The sequence below is a fragment of the Phycodurus eques genome, chromosome 19 (assembly GCF_024500275.1).
Source record: "Phycodurus eques isolate BA_2022a chromosome 19, UOR_Pequ_1.1, whole genome shotgun sequence".
Lineage (NCBI taxonomy): Eukaryota > Metazoa > Chordata > Actinopteri > Syngnathiformes > Syngnathidae > Phycodurus > Phycodurus eques.
The window spans coordinates 5277314-5286024 of record NC_084543.1 but is presented as its reverse complement, the minus strand read 5'-3'; the positions used below and the strand labels follow the sequence as shown (position 1 = coordinate 5286024).

Below are 8711 nucleotides of genomic sequence, written 5' to 3'. Positions count from 1 at the left end.
CTGATGATCTGGTCTCAGTTTACACGCAAATTGACTTTGTGTGAAATCTGGAGTTGTTTAGTTGAACACAAGGCTGTTATTCTGTTGTATGAATGGCAACAGGTGGATAGACAGGTTAATTGACTTTCCGCCATTGAGTGCAAAAGCACTTAATGGTTCTGCCTGTCACTCACTCTATATCACCATCATAGATAGATGAACAAAGATACATTATTTGTTTGTAGTAAATCTTTGGAATTTTGACCAATTACTGGTAACGGAAAATGGATCATTTCCTGTTTGTGGTGAGGAAACCCTTTCCTTATGTATACAGTCTATGTAAAAAAAGTGTCTCAGTAGTTATACCTGGGCTTATAATGTGGGGTTAGTGAGCCGGTCATGATGGGTCGTCCTCTGCAGTAGTTGACAAGTCGTACTGATTAACCTTTCTTCTTTCACCCACCGGAAGGTCTGGTCACAGCATCTTCACAACAGAACGATTGTTTCCTCCTTCAGTGCATAAAGTGACCAGAGCAAATATTCAAAAGACAACAATGGACCGCCAAAACGCTCTTGAATGAAAGCAGCCACTGCCAGAGGAGACACAAAGGCAGCGTTTCATGCAGACACAACACTCTGGAGCATTCTCTTTTGTGTGCATACAGTGTGTGTGTGTGTGTGTGTGTGTGTTGGGTTCGTGGATAAAAGTGACGTCACGGATGCCCTAACGTGGCCCTACGCTGCCGGGCATCTCCCACACTTTTCAAAAGCTCGTCCATTGACTCACAATTTATGATTTGACAGTCGTGAAAGTCAGTTATGTGAACCACTACACTACCGATGGCACTATAAAATATGATAACGACATCATATATACTGTACATATACTTGTAGTATGTCTACACTAACTGGTCAGATTTAAGATCAGGTTACTTTATTACACCATAACATTACTTGTATTGTAATAATAATAATAATAAGTACAGTGGATCCCCGCTATTCGCAGGGGATAGTGACTGGGGTGGACGAAGAATAGTGAAAATCCACGGATAATTGAAGGCCATTATAATTCTATTGAAAGAAAATATTTTTTTGAACCACAGAAATTCTTGAATAAGCAGGGATAAACCACCATATATCATTGTCGGGGTTGGTTTCCCTCAAAAAAAGAAAGAAAAAAAAGGAAAGAAATGGAAATAATTTGAAAATACTGAACAAATACCAGTCAAAAAAATTAATACATTCATAAAACAAATCAGTTAAAAATTGTCTAAATGTCTTTTAAACTATTAGTAAAAATGCCCTTTGGGCACACTACTTGAGCATATTTTGTTAGAAACAAATGTATTAATATGGTAGGCCATCTGTTGTCTATTAGCGCTGATACTAGGCAGGGTTGCTGCAACCTGGAGCCTATCCCACCATGCAATGGGTGTGGTATATCCTGTGGTACGCTCCAGTTTGTCCATTTAAGCATTCATAGTTTTGAACTTTATATGAGTGTGTTAAAGTGTCCTTGAGTGAGATATTGTGGCTTTCGTGGTGATGTAATACATGTTTTAGATTGATCAATATCCCGTTTTGAATTCGGCTCAAATGCTCTTTCGGGCCTTGTATCACCGTAGGTTCCCCACCCCTGTATTATTCCCCACACGTAGGTTTTAGTGTCACTTCGATCTCTTCCTTTTCCAAGTTCACACTTGAGATTGGGCTCCTTTTCCTGCCATTGTTCTGGCACATACAAGATCATATATGAGGAAGCTGTCATGCAGAATCAGCAAAAACTGCATATAGCCTTTCATTTCACAAACATATCTAAAAAATGGGTGATTGAGTATTCTTCTGTGTTGTGTGTAGTAAAAATAGTTATTATGTGAGTCCGATTTTTTTTTTTTTTTTTTACAATTATAGCTTTTTCTTAAAACATTTTATTCTAAGCAAAAGAAATGCTGCTTTTAAACTGTTGTTATGATGCTGTCATTGTTTTGGGTTGCAACACATCATAACGGAAATGCAAGAGCTCATATGATGCGTATGCATGATTGCAAAGGACAACAACGTAATTACACTGTATATAACAATGTCAATGAGAATTAAGCATCATTATTTTATTATTATAAACATATTTCACGACCGTTTTTTTTATTGCAAAGCTGCTCAAACAGCATCAACATTACTTGTACCGAAACAGACAGAAACACTAACTTATAGTGCCTTTAGAATAAAATTATAGTCGTTTCGTTATAAAAACGTAAAAGGGATATAAAAGTAATCTTTCACAGATGAAACACGCCACTTTTGAGCTGCTCTCATCAGCACATTTCATGTGTGTGGACGGCAAGAAAATCAAAAGACCAAGGATGTCTGTACATTGTGCTGCACACTGTTGCACAAAACGCGTACAATCACGACAATGGAACTGGGAATGACCTTTCACAGGTAAAAGTTGTTGTTGTTGCTGTTGCTTTTTTTTTTTTTTTAAATGCTATGTATTGCAAGCATACGCTTTGGCGTTTACAAAAAAAGTAAACCTCTTAGAGAAATGCGCAAGTTACAACTTACTTTCAATGACCATGCAACTGCCTTTGAGGGAAACGTTGACCTCCCCAAACTGGCCGCCATGTAGGCACGTGGGTTAGTCGGGCTGCTACGTGCTAGGGTATCAAGGCTACATTAAAAAAAAAAAAAAAAAAAAAAAAAGCTTGTTGGAAAAAGTGCATTTTGTCTTTCCTCTCAGTCAGGCAGCCAAAGGAAGTTCTTTGAAGAAAAGTGTGGGGGGGGAAATCAACCTTTTTGTTGTTTTTGTTAAAAAACGCCTAAATTAAAGCGATAAATATTACAATATTGTTGCGAATATAAATGCTCGGCGGGGCGAATTAAATCACAGTGTATGTAAACTACAACCACAACGTGAACATATAGGAATTTAAATCAAAACTAAGCATTATCATATCATTTTTAAAAACTTGTTTAAAAATATATCGAATCGCCAACTAGTTAAAAATAAGTTAGCTGTTTGTTAGCATTATCATTATTGAGCATTAAATGATAATAGCAAAGCATATTTTTCTTCAGCCTGGACAAAAATATATAGTGCCTTTAAACGCAAACAGTTAGTCGTTTCGTCATCAAGGCGTAAACATGATATAAAATTAATCATTATATATTAATTAAAAGGATAAAATTCATGTGAAACTACGTGCAGTTACTATATTTCTATTCAGGCAACTTGCGGGATCAGCTAAAACAGCTTTTTAGAAAAAGTGTACTTTCTCTTTCTTTTCAGTCAGGCATCAAGGCGGGGCACCTAACGGGATTTCTTTTGGAAAAAAATGGGTGGGCTCTGACAGAGGGAAGGCATGGAGAGAGAAGACACGCAAAAAGCTCGCCTGAATTCCACCACCTCTGACGTCTGACCAGATGACAGCTGATTCTCCCGCGACACAGGAAGGGACTGCGCCAACATGTTTTTACTAATAAAGCATAGCTTATGCCCTCGCTTCCTTATGTTTGTTTTCAAGCTGTGCGTAGTGTAGTCGCTAAAAGCTGCTTCGGTGGGGGGACACGAGTGCCAACACATCAGCAGCGAGCTGAGAAAAAAAAAAAAAAAAAAGTTGTCTTTCGTGAGTCTTCCAGGATCTTAAAAGTCGTCATTTCCCTCTGGACTTCAATCACCCGAATAGGTGAGACTCTATTCTACGCTGCTTGCTTAAAATGTGCTGATTAATGCGTCTTTTGGTGTGTGTAAGTTTGTAATAGCACATGCTTAATGTACGACTGTGTACGATAAGCTCTGTTTACACACATATGTGGACATATTTTACATAAGAAACATTTCAAGGCACACCGCCAAACAAAAATGGCACAAAAATACTGAAATACTGTGCACGGGTTAGTTATGAACGCTCTGCCATCTAGTGGAAGAACGTTTATTTATTCTGCCTGTCCCTATATGTCGCTGGCATAGACAGGTAAAGATAACGTTATTTGTCATTTTCAGACCAGTGAAGTGCATTTGGACCATTTCCAGTGGCATGCCTGATGAACTCTCACTGCACAATAATGTAACTCCTCTAACTGAGCGATGACCTCGAGCAGGAGTGCTCCACACCCAATAATCCGCCTGCTGTCGCTCACCTGTCACTAGTTGTTGATGCTCTGCAAATTCTCGGCACATTATGCACTCACAGCTCTCGAGGTTCTCAAAATGGGCCGAAACAGTAACACGTTTTTCTTTTTCTTTTTTTTTTGTCATCGTATGGTGCAGATACAATGAAATTTGGGTGCGACTCTAAAATGAAAATAAAACAAATAAATCATATAAAAGCTATACTAAACAATACTCATTTCTGCAGTGCCATTAACAGAAAGGAACACTGTATGTAAAGTATGAGTGAAATCAGGGATGTTGTATGTACAAGATACACAATACTAAATCGTCACTACAAATGGAATGAAGGCACTTACTTGTGTGTACAGTTGTAGCGGAGTCATTAATGTTTGAATGTACAAAGTACCAGCAGTATGGAATGAGTGTTGGTGATATGTTTAATGAAGACTCTTAAATTGTCCAGAAGTGAATGTGAATGCCTTTATGCAACCAGTCCAGGGTTTCCCCCATCTCTCACCCAAAATGTGCTGGGATTGGCTCCAGCTCACCCACAAACCTTCATTTTATAGTAATGTGAAAATGTGTAAAAAAATAAAAAAAAAAGAGAAACATCTGCTTATATGTACCTGTCTCTGCAAGTTCGACTGTGAGCATTTGCATAGGTAACGCCTCGTGTCGGTGCAGTTGCCAACTGAGGTGAGGGATATCAAGCTTCTCTCGTTTGTGCGAGGTTTTAATTATTCAGCGCCACCAACGGGGTCTTTTATCGAGGCCTCTTTGACAAAGGAACTGCAGATGCTTATCTTAAAAGGGCTCAGCTTAGGCTTTACATGTTCCAATAAAACCGCCGTGAACGTGTAATTACGTGCACTAGGATACTGTGATTAAAGCCTATAGAAGGCCACTTTGTGGAGATCTTAAGTGTTAGTTATCATCGCGAGGAACCAGAAGGACTGTCGTTTTTCTTGTGTTGTTTGTAGACAGGCTGTGTAAATTTGCAGAATGAATCGAGCATGATGTAAGGCAGGCATGTGCGTTCCTTAATGTGATTCATGTGGTGGGAAAAGGTCGCTTCCCTCCCCTTTTTTGACCAGTTAATGTTTTTCAGGAGGCAGGCTTAAGGGGGGCTCGCTTGTAATGATTTAGCTTTAACAGCAGTTTACTTGGAGGATTGTCAAACCTCTGACTGCATTATTCCCATCACGCTCCATTGAGTCATCAAGTTGCGGTACCTCCGAATTTTTAGGGATGCACCATTTGAATACCGATGCTTGATAATGCCACTGGAGTAGATTGCTCATGTCGCCTGCCCGATACTGGAGCTCAGTGTTCCCTAACCTGTATTGAGGAAAAACAAGGTCACAAAAAGTATACGTACTCCAAAAATAATGATCTGAAGATACTCAAAAATGTACCTAATCAGTGTGAAATTTGGGCGTTTAGTTGCACTTAAAGCTTGTACTGATATTAAATTGGTCTGCCTGTCATTATAACGTCGCTGGCACAGATAGATAAACAAAACAAACCAATTATTTGTTGTAAATAAAAAAATGTTGGGACCTATAAAGTAAAATTTGCTAATTACCCGCAGCACACCTGGTGATCTCTCACGAAACACTTTTATTACGCCGACCACATTCGTGATGAGTAAAGTGTCTAAAGAGTGTTTTTGTTTTACTTTTAACGTATCAATATTTCTTACAGTGGTTGTCTTCTTGTTGGCCTTGAAGAATGTTAAAATATGACTTAAAACAGAGCCTATAGAGTAAATAAAGGTTTAATGCTGGCAACAGTTCATTCCCTTTTCATTGTTTCCAGTGGGAACATCCATCCATCCATCCATTTTCTGAGCTGCTTCTCCTCACTTGGGTCGCGGGCGTGCTGGAGCCTATCCCAGCTGCCTTCGGGCAGGAGGCGGGGTACACCCTGAACTGGTTGCCAGCCAATCGCAGGGCACATAGGAACAAACAACCATTCGCACTCACAGTCATGCCTACGGGCAATTTAGAGTCTCCAATTCATGCATGTTTTTGGGATGTGGGAGGAAACCGGAGTGCCCGGAGAAAACCCACGCAGGCACGGGGAGAACATGCAAACTCCACACAGGCGGGGCCGGGGATTGAACCCGGGTCCTCAGAACTGTGAGGCTGACGCTCTAACCAGTCGCCCACCGTGCCGGTGTTCTGATTAATTGTTTCTTAATCAGAACAAATGTGCAATCGAGCAGATCACAATCCACACGTTCGCACATTTTCTCCTCCTGGATCGATCATGCCTCCGCAGTCATGTCACAGTTACGCCCCCAGAGGAGGAGATGAGTTACATAACAGCCCATATGCAACCTATTAGGGCCACCGCCGTGTTTGAAGGGTGCGCCGTATCCGCGGGCACCCTTTGGAAAACCCTCTCTGTCTTTTTCAAACACGATCCCCCGTTACCGTGGCGATCTGAGCGCCGACATCCGAGCTGCCTCATGTTTATGCAAAGGAGCAGTTCCACTCAGTTGTGTGTGTGTCTGTCATTTATATTCAACACGTGCTTAGGAAAGGACATGGAAAAGAGTAGGAAGAGTGTGCAAGATTCTGGCATCCTCTTGTGGAATGCCCTGACGTTTGCTCGCCAAATTTGAAAACTGGGAGTTGGATGGTGCTGCGTACAAAAAAACCTTCTTTCAACGGACACACCCAGAGTTTCCTCCTGTGTCGTTGTAGCCTCGCAGACACATCCCCGAGCTGTTATTTCCAGCTAGACACCCAACAGAATGATTCATCACTGCTGAAGACATGTTGTCTTCGTTAAATTCACTGTCCGATTACCTGTGACGGACCGCGGATTTGGTACCTGGATTTTCAGCGGGGACTTTCCCAACTTAATCCACCTCTTAAACCAGCAATATTATTCAAACACACAGTAAAACAACATGTAACAGTGCCACTTACAGGTTGGACACGGTCTCTCGTTGAAATGCCATGAGAAAGTGTGTCTAAACGTTTGACTGGTAGTGTACATCATCTGAAGCAGTTCAGAATCAGTATTTATCTAATCACAAGACCAAAAAAAAAAGGATTTAAATAAAATACACTATAATCATGCTGATTGTTAAATGTATTCATGTGTCCAGATCTGTCTTTTGCTGAAAGTTGTCGGTAATAAGTTTTGCTCTGTCGGTAATAGGTTTTGCTTGAGGTTCAACTCACTGGCCTTGTGAGGACTGATTTGAAATCCGAGTGATTAAAGAAACAGTTCTGTTGCTAATAGTATTAATACAATTACATGGAGCAAATTTTATATTTTAGGTTGTTAATGTAGTTGAGTGCTCCTGATAGTGTTATGGGTAGCATTGAAGGCCTTGTTGGCTGGAACGCCACCACTGCCGATGAAACATTTCCATTTTCCAAAAACTGTTTTACAGCAAATATTTGATGAAAACACACCCCGATTACGCACTCATTACTCATTGAATTGTTTTACTGATTGCAGGCATTCGACTCCGCGAGCCAGATGTGTTATCCAATTGGCTGAAGTCAGCTATGCTACATCATCGCACTGAAATGCACATTTAAAACTCTGGCTTGGAGCAAAGATGATCTCAAATGATGTGGAAGATCAGGCCAAAGAGCTCATAAAGACAAAAAAACAAAAAACAAAAACACAGCACAAAAGCAGCTAAACAATGAGCTGAGTCTCAGGTTTGTATGTTTGCCTTTTCATACATAAGCGGTATAATAATTAATCTGTTATTGTAGCTGCTTTAAAAACACAGTAGGCTTGATGTGGACCGTTGCCTTTGATGGGGCTTTGAAGTGCTCAAAAATGATGGCTAGAATTTGTTTAATTGGAGATTAGAAGCGTGTCGTCCGTATTGCAGCTGTGTTTGGTTAAAATTGAGAAAGAAAATGAACAGTCGGGTGATGTCTGACTCTCACGTGTTAAGGAAACCACATGGCCTGCTTGACAGCTGTCAGGGAGTATCGAACCAAAGAACTCCCCACGTTACCCTCCACCTCACAGCGCACGTGCTGAAAACCCACTGTTTGTTAGTTGTTGTTGTTGTTTTCTATTATATATATATATATATATATATATATCCAGAACTGTCCACTGGCAGTGTTTGTGTATTGTTTTGAATTCCAGCCGACTCAGCAGTCTGATTGAGCAAATCACGCAGTCAACAATTGGTATCAAAACATATTGAGCCCTCTCCAGAGGCTTCTGCCATTATACGTGTGTATGCCAGTCTGCCACTGTGGTGCACTGAATTGGGGATGAATGGGGCAAGAATTGTGTGTCTTCATTGTTGGCATCAGGTCACTAACAAACGGCTGTCAGCAACTGCCGACTTTCTGCATGCCTTCACACTGCAGATGGGTGTTTGACTAAATCAAAGCTCTTAATTGTTATTTTATCACATTAAACGTACAATTGCACCCAATGGGCGCTAGTGTTTTTAGCCATGACTGTATAAAAAGAGAAATGCCACCACAAATGCCATGATATTGCTAAGGACCAATCAAACCAAAGCTGTTTTCCATATTTAAATTGAGAATAACAGTGATCCAATAAGAGCAAAGCTTATTTACATAGCAAAGATTAATGAGTAATCCGTCCGTCCCAATTGCCA

At 40.4% G+C, this 8711-nt stretch overlaps 1 protein-coding gene across 2 annotated transcripts in view; it reads left to right on the top strand.

Moving 5' to 3' along the window:
* The first annotated feature begins 3326 nt into the window (after positions 1-3326).
* dnmbp (dynamin binding protein) overlaps positions 3327-8711 on the top strand; it is a 34739-nt gene continuing 29354 nt past the window's right edge. For both annotated transcript variants that reach the window (XM_061706154.1, XM_061706153.1), the window contains exon 1: positions 3327-3662. The gene's annotated coding sequence lies outside the window, so the exon portion shown is untranslated. The remainder of the gene's footprint in view (positions 3663-8711) is intronic.